The sequence below is a fragment of the Poeciliopsis prolifica genome, unplaced genomic scaffold (genome assembly GCF_027474105.1).
Source record: "Poeciliopsis prolifica strain line A6 unplaced genomic scaffold, Auburn_PproV2 SCAFFOLD101, whole genome shotgun sequence".
NCBI classification, from domain to species: Eukaryota; Metazoa; Chordata; class Actinopteri; order Cyprinodontiformes; family Poeciliidae; genus Poeciliopsis; species Poeciliopsis prolifica.
The window spans coordinates 436,410-444,519 of record NW_026562476.1 but is presented as its reverse complement, the minus strand read 5'-3'; positions in this window follow the sequence as shown (position 1 = coordinate 444,519).

Below are 8,110 nucleotides of genomic sequence, written 5' to 3'. Positions count from 1 at the left end.
TGATTCAATTAGTACAATTTGGTCATTATCGTCATTCAACCATGTTTCTGTCAGAGACATCAACATTATACTCAGTGATGAAATCATTAATCAATAGAGCTTTAGCACAGAGTGATCTGGTATTTAAAAGAACTACTTTAAGTGACTTGGAGGCAAAAAGATTTTCAGTCTGAGGTTCCTTTAGGCAGGGGGTCAGTCTGAGGTTCAAATTAGGACCGCTGTGTTTCATATTTCTGGTTTTTGTAAATTTTCTTGAAGTGATCTGGACAGGTAATGTCCTGTTCTGCAGAACCCGGGGGCCAGACACATTCTGGATGGAGACAGGTATAAAAATAATATCTGGTCCCCGGCCTCAGACCTCAGAAATGCAAAGTGATGGATCCTCTGGAAAGTCAGGAGCAGGCGGCTTAAATGTAGTGAGGTCTGCTACTGAGCGCTAAGAAGAGACGTACCGAGGCGAACCTGTTGATTCATTCCATCTGTAAATTTAAGAAACTCTGGTCTGGAAGAGATTTCTTCATTGGTATCTAATGAATCCTGTGAATGATTGGAGGAGCAGAGAGGGAGGGGGGAGGAGCAAGGGAAGCAGTCGCTCCATCTCCAGTCGATTTATCAGCTTGTTTTGGAATATTATCCTCCTGATATGCGGCGGGCTCCATCCTAGTCAGACATCCGTGAGCCTGTTCTTCTGATGCGATGATCCTGTTGCTGTCCTTGTTGATAAAACAAAAAAGGTTTGCAGTGAGTAGCTTTATCCCATGTTTATTAAGATTGCATCCTCCTCTTCCAAAAAGGAGAAAGCGCTGCCAATAGATCCAGAGGTTATCATGAAGGTCACTGAGCTGGTAGAGCAGCTTTTAATCAGCCATTTGTTGATCTTGAGCAGCCTGGAGTGTTTTTCGTCTCCCTATTGAGGTGATGGAATGGACCACTGAGAAATAACTTCATTTTTAATTTTCCCATAGTGTTCAGAAGAATATTAAAGTCCTTTTTTAGAATCTCAGACTTTTGCTTTGCCAGATCGTTGGCTCCAACATGCACAACTAAAGTCTTAATATCTGGCTGATCAGTGGTTAGAGAAAGCAGTTTGTTGGTTAAATCAAATACAGTGTCACCAGGAAAATACATCACTCTTGTTTTCCTGGGATTGCAAACATCACTGATTCCCTTTACTGACTCATGTCCAACAATAAGCACTTTTGGGACGCCTTTTGTTTTCCTGGTGGTCACTTTGTCCTTTGGAGCTTTGGGGGATGGATGTGTTGGTCTTGCCTCATTGTTGATGTTTGAAGGCAAAGTTTCACTCAGAGGCTCAGGCTGGAGTGCAGAAAATCTGTTTTTCAGTGGGATTCCCACAGAGTCAGAATGTTTTGAGGCTCTTGCTGGTTGCTTTGTCCCTGGGAGCCTGGGTCAGCGGGGTCAGCGGGGTCGGTGGAGGCGTTTTGGTTGCAGCTACTTGTTTGTGTTTCTTTGGCGGAGCAGGTGTTGAAGTTGAAGGTGGGTTTCGGCTCAGAGCCGGCCACGCTGATTCGTTCGTGTGCGGGGTTCTACCTGATAGTCGTCTCATCGGATCCGCAGTGCGAGATTCCCGTTTCGGCTTGGCACCCAGAGCGTTCCAGGGTGAGCTGCTCGGTGCAGGGCGCACGACCTCTCCGTTGATTTGAGGAAGGGTTGTTTCATTTCCACAGGGAGCATTGATCTCAAAATTCACTTCCAGCAGTTTAATCTTCATTTCTATAGACTGAAGTCGTAAAATATTGCTCATGTCCTTGGGGTCAGTCGGAGGCATTTTGCCCTGGTTTAACTTGGAGGTAAAGAAAAGTAAAGTAAAAATAAAAGTAAGAAAATCCCCCAGTCCTTAGGTTTGGAGTAATCCAGTTAAGATGTCAATAATGTAAATATAACTATAAAAACTGTCGCTTTAAAAATAATTCACAGGCAGAGTTATCAGTAAGAACGAGAGAGAGCAGTATCCTGCTTGTGATTGTATTTCTGTCCAGGTGAAGGATCTGTTTCTCCCTCAGCAGTTAAAAAGTCTGAATTCAAAGTGCGCTCAAAAATGGACTCAAAGTCTGAAGTAGCAGCGGCTCTACACAGAGTCCCTTGCAGATGACCAAGCTTCTCACCCTATTAGTAGGGGATAGCCCAGACACCCTGCGGAAATACCATTTAGTCAGTTGAGAAAACTGACGTTTAGCATGCTGAAATTGAAAACAGAGGATAAAAAAGCGCAGGTAAATAGGGCAAACTAAAGTTGCATAATTATACGTTGTTAGCATATAACCTTATAACACTGCTAGTGCCATGGACTACCAGCATACTTAGTCCATGGCTATATCCAAACAGTTTGAAGGATTAAATCCTGCAAAAAAAATAATAAAAAAAAACCCTGCTGTGAAATGGACACTCAAACAATCTTCAAATTGTTTATCCTAAACTAACTTATGTCTGCCCAGAAATAACCTCTTTCTTTTGTCGCAAGAGGAATCTTGAGCAAGATTTCCATTGAGCAAGAGGAATTGTGAATGGGACAAAGAAAGGAAGCCAGGAGATGGGGAAAAAAGCATTTGTTTCTTCCGGCTCTGGGTTGGAAAAGCATGAGCCTACAGTGACAGTTGCAGCAGTGTCAGTGAGAAAAGGCAGGAAATGATAGCGGCTGAAGGAGCTTTGATTCAGCTGGCACACGGTAGCTTGGACTGTGTATGGAAGTAAATATGTGCCATCAGAATTTGAATAAAAAATGCCTCTGAAAGGTGAATGTTGTATATTAGTGTTTACTTTTTCAGTGTTAAAATAAATTCAGAATATATTTAAACCTAAAAAAGAAATTCAGTGTCATTATTTGTACATGGTTGCAATTTTCATTTGTTAAAAAAATTCAAGTTATAAAATGTTCAATTTTTCACTGTTAAAAAATTCAGCATATAAAAAAGAGCTCATTTGAACATTATTTTTATTTTCACATATAGGGCTGGAGTGCAAGGAGAGGGAGTTGGAGAGAAAGTTTATTTGTTTTTGCTCTTCACCCCCAGCTATGTGTTTTAAGTTATATTTTCAATCTCTGTTAATTTAACTATATACCCCCGTATTGTCTTGTTGTGGACACCAGGTGGTGTTTTTCTTTTCTTGTTTTTAGTTTATGATTTTTGTGAAATTTCTCTTTTTGTTGACTCTTGTTGAATCTGGAAAAAAAAAATAAAAAATTAGTAGGCAGCATTGTTTTGCGCTGCTGTGGGGCTGGAGTGCAAGGAGAGGGAGTTGGAGAGGAAATGTATTTGTTTTTGCTCTTCTCCCCAGAATCAAAAGATGTGATTGAAGTCTAGTTGAATGACCTCTGAAGTTCATTGATGCCAACCAAGGCTGGCGACCATGGAGGCGAACGCAAACCCAACGGTGAGTTTTATATTTCTGTAGTATATTTTATTTTGTGCCTGAAGTTTGATAAATTATCTTAAAGCTTGATTTGCGGAAAGTGCCTCCACTGTATGTGATGATAGCTCAGTAAGTGGTGTGTATGTTGAGTGTTGGTGAGTGAGATGTGTGGCAGCCGCCCTCTGGTCAGAAGGGGTCGCTGCGTGCTAAAAAAAAAAACACGGGATGCTCGAGGAGCAAGGGGGAGATGGTATGTGTGGCGGGGTGAGTGTACACCTGAGCAGCGGCTAAGAAAAGTCTGTGTAGTGTTCAACTGTTAGCTGGCGCTACTAAAAGTTAACTTCCAACCACCTTCGTGCCATCGCATGGTTTATGAAGGCGTTAACCCCAAAGTAGACTTCACTTCGGCCCTGGAGGAAGACCTCCCCTGTGTCTTCCAACCACGGTCAGTAGACCGAGCAGGAACGGTTAACAGTAGTAAACTAATATGGCTGCCTTGTGTGCTTCGAGGAGGGGCTGTGAACATTTCCGACATTAATTACAACCACAACCCCATCCTGTTCAGCTACTGACTTAATTGTTGGAATTAATTAATAAATTTATTGTCATTATAACATCATCTAAAAATACTGTTTCTCTTGTTTGACAAGTGTTGATATACAAAATATAAAGATAGATGAGTGGACAAAGGATGAGGGCTTGTTACAGTATATATATTTTCATCCTCAAGGACTCATTCTAGTTTCCTTTATTTTTTTTCCCCCTTTATGAATTCTTTTTACTTTGCGGTACAAAGCGTTGTTCTGTTACCTAGTGTAATGTTCTCTAGAATGATTTAAAAAAAAGACAAATCTTCAAAATGTCACTGCCTGCGAGTGGCCCCTCAGCTGAAAAACAAAAGACACAGTTAGCGTCATGACTGTGTGGTCAGCCAGGAATACCAACTGACGCAGCTCCCACTCATAGGGTCATATTTTTCCAGCCCAACCATGACAAAACTTTATAAATTACATTTGTAGATGTTAAATGTATTTATAGTATTTTGTTAAGTATTGAACTCGAAAAATATGACCCCAAGTAAAAAAGTAATGAAGAGCTGCCTCACTCGCACCTACCTCCAAGCACTCCGCAGAATTCTGGTGAGGGAAGCCGCGAGAGCGCCTGAAGGACCCGTCGCATGCAGTTCGTCATCACACCACTAGGTGGCTCTAAACCGTGGCATCACTCAAAAATCCCACCAGAAACAGACACAACCTTCATTATTCGGGGAAAAATTCATATATACACTTTGCTCTCTGTTACACTAGCAACACTATAAACAGCCCCCTTTGTTCTTTCAGTTGATTTTAATTCTTTTTGAAGAAAATGTATGCTTGTAAGTACATTTGTTAACTTATTTTGGATTAAATATTATAATTTAATTGATATTACTGTGATTTCTCAATACTGACCGACCGACTTCAAAATACTTTTTTTTATTTTACTGAATTTTTTTGAGTTTTTTTTTTTTTTTTTTTCAAGGAACATTTGTTGGATCATCTTTTTGATAGACTCTGAGATCGTTTGGAGCATGTTCTTGAACGTATGCCCCTGGATCTGGATTTCCTAGACTTTATCTGCACTCAAACAATTTTTTAAATGCCTTGTCTTGTCAGATAGATGTTCCTTCAAATATTTTGGACAAAGTGAAGAACAACAAATAACTGTTGTGCATATTGAGCAAGGACCAGCTGGGCGACAACAGATGGTCATACTCTAATCCCATATCCTTATTATCTTGACTCATATCATTATTCAATAAAGTTTTATCCCAAATTAACATCTTAAGCAAGTAATTAATCCACTACAGTTTGTGAAAAGCGCAATAAGAAACTGAATCAATCAATAGCATCTCCTGAGGCATTCTCAACTTCAGGAGATGATGATGTTTGATTCTTTATGTGTGTGTGATAGGTTCCAGCTAGAAATAGTCGGTCTCGCCTCGATGCATGGCTCTGGTTCTGAAACCAGTCTCCTTGAGAGGGGCTGGACATACTTCCAATCTGGAGTTGCCCGCAGTGACAGGCGTCGGGCAGGAGTGGGCACACTTGTTGCCCCCCATCTCAGCGCCTGTACTTTGGGGTTTACCCCGGTGAACGAGAGGGTAGCCTCCCTCCGCCTTCGGGTGGGGCATGGGTTCTGACTGTTGTTTGTGCTTACAGGCCGAATAACAGCTCAGATTACCCACCCATCTTGGAGTCCTTAGAGGGAGTACCGGAGAGTTCCCCTTCCTGGGAACTCCCTTGTTCTGCTGGGCGACTTCAACACTCACGTTGGCAATGACAGTGAGACCTGGAGGGGCGTGGTTGGGAGGAACGCGAGTGGTGTTCAGTTGTTGGACTTCTGTGCTCGTCATGGATTGTCCATAATGAACACCATGTTCAGGCATAAGGGTGTTCATATGTGCACTTGGCACAAGGACACCCTTCATCCTTCGATGATCGACTTTGTTGTTTCATTGGATCTGCGGCCATATGTCTTGGACACTTGAGCTAAGAGAGGTGCAGAGCTGTCCACTGACCACTACCTGGTGGTGAGTTGGCGCCGGTGATGAGGGAGGATGCCGGTCAATCCTGCCAGGCCCAAACGTGTTGTGAGGGTCTGCTGGGAATGTCTGACGGAATCCCCTGTGAGGGGGAGCTTTATCTCCGACAGAACTTTGAACACGCTTTGGGGGAGGTGGGGGATGTTAAGTCTGAGTGGACCATGTTCTGTTCCTCCATTGTCGAAGAGGAATAGAACATGTTGCGGCCTGGGGACTCTATGTCAGGCTCTCCAATCTCTAGGGATGAGGTCGCCGAGGTAGTTAAAAAGCTCCTCGGTGGCAGGGCCCCGGGGGTGGATGAGATTCAGCTGGAGTTCCTAAAGGCTCTGAATGTTGTTGGGTTGTGTTGGCTGACGTGACTCTGCAATATTGCATGGACATCGGGGGCAGTTCCCCTGGATTGGCAAACTGGGATGGTGGTCCCCCTGTTCAAAAAGGGGGACCAGAGGGTGTGCTCCAATTATAGAGGGGTCACACTCTTAAGCCTCCCTGGCAAGGTTTATTCGGGGGTCCTGGAGAGGAGGGGCCATCGGATAGTTGAACCTCGGATTCAGGAAGAACAGTGTAGTTTTCGTCCTGGTCGTGGAACACTGGACCAGCTCTACACCCTCAGCAGGGTCCTGGAGGGTGCAACGGAGTTCGACTAACCGGTCCAACTGTGTTTTGTGGACTTGGAGAAGGCGTTCGACTGTGTCCCTCGGTCAAACGAGGGACACTCTCTTTACGAGGGACACTCTCTTGACCATCTGGTCAGGATGCCTCCTGGATGCCTCCCTGGTGAGGTGTTCTGGGCACATACCACCGGGAGGAGGCCCCGGGAAAGACCCAGGACATGCTGGAGGGACTACGTCTCTCGGCTGGCCTGGGAACCCTTTGGGATTCCCCCGGAGGAGCTGGAACAAGTGGCTGGGGAGAGGGAAGTCTGGGCCTCCCTTCTTAAGCTGCAACCCCCGCAGCCCGACCCCGGATAAGTGGAAGACAATGGATGGATGGAATTTTCTTCCATACACTTCACCCACAGTGTAAAGTACCATGAATTCCTCTACAACTTTTGTATATTAACCCAGCCTTCAGTTTTCAACTTTTGCATGACACGTGTGGTTTTATTTTGCCTGGCAGAGTGGACACTCTTCATATGATGATTATTTAAATGCTTTCTGTATCAATAAGAGGATTCATTTTACATTCTTCTAGTTGAGGACTTTGTTTATTACAGACCCTCTGGGTCTTGAGATTTTGTGGGAAAGAAAACATAGTAGTTTGCCGTACTGTATGACCTTTGTTGTATATTGCTGTCAGTGCTGTTTGAAGTTGTTCTTGTCTAGAAAAACAAGTAGATTCAAACTGCAACTTATGTTGAGGTTTCTGTAAATTCACGTGGTATCTAATGCTTTTTAAAGTGAATTTGTGGATTATTGACTGCCAGTAATATTATTTTAAAGGGTACATTGGCTGTAGTGGCCTTTATTTGATAGTCAATTGACAGGAAAATGGGTAATGACAGAATGGGGAAAATATGCGGCAAGGGTATCCAGTCAGGAAGCAAACCTGCAACTGCCGCTTTGAGGACTAAGGCTGAGAGGACTGGGTTGTGCTTAACCTTTGCACCACTACAGAACACCCCACCAGTAGTATTTTAAATTTCATATTTCTATGTTGATCTACATTTAACACTTCTATGTTAAATGAACACATTCATAGTGTTAACTTTTGACACTATATACTAGTGTTAGGAACATCAACACTAATGTGTCTTAAATTTCAATTACTGAGTGTTGATTCAACTCTATCACAAATAATACTTTCATAAGTGTTATTTTAACATAATCAAGAGTGGACCAATATCGAAACTTTCAAAGTGTTAATTCAACTTCCAAAGAGTTGAATTAACACTTCCAAATTTGCTGTATACAGCTTACTGTTCATGAAGAGGAGGTAACTGATGAGGTTCCATTTTCAGGTATTTTTCGATAGCTTCAATGTTCACTGAAAAAAATAGTGCTGATTGATACATGATTTGAATGATTTATTTGAAACAACTTGAGAACTTCCCAACAACTGTAACAATCTAGTACTAAATATTTAGCATGTCTGACATCTCTCGAAGTTGCAATCTAGGTGGCAGTGTGACATGATTGTCACCTTGTTGTAAAA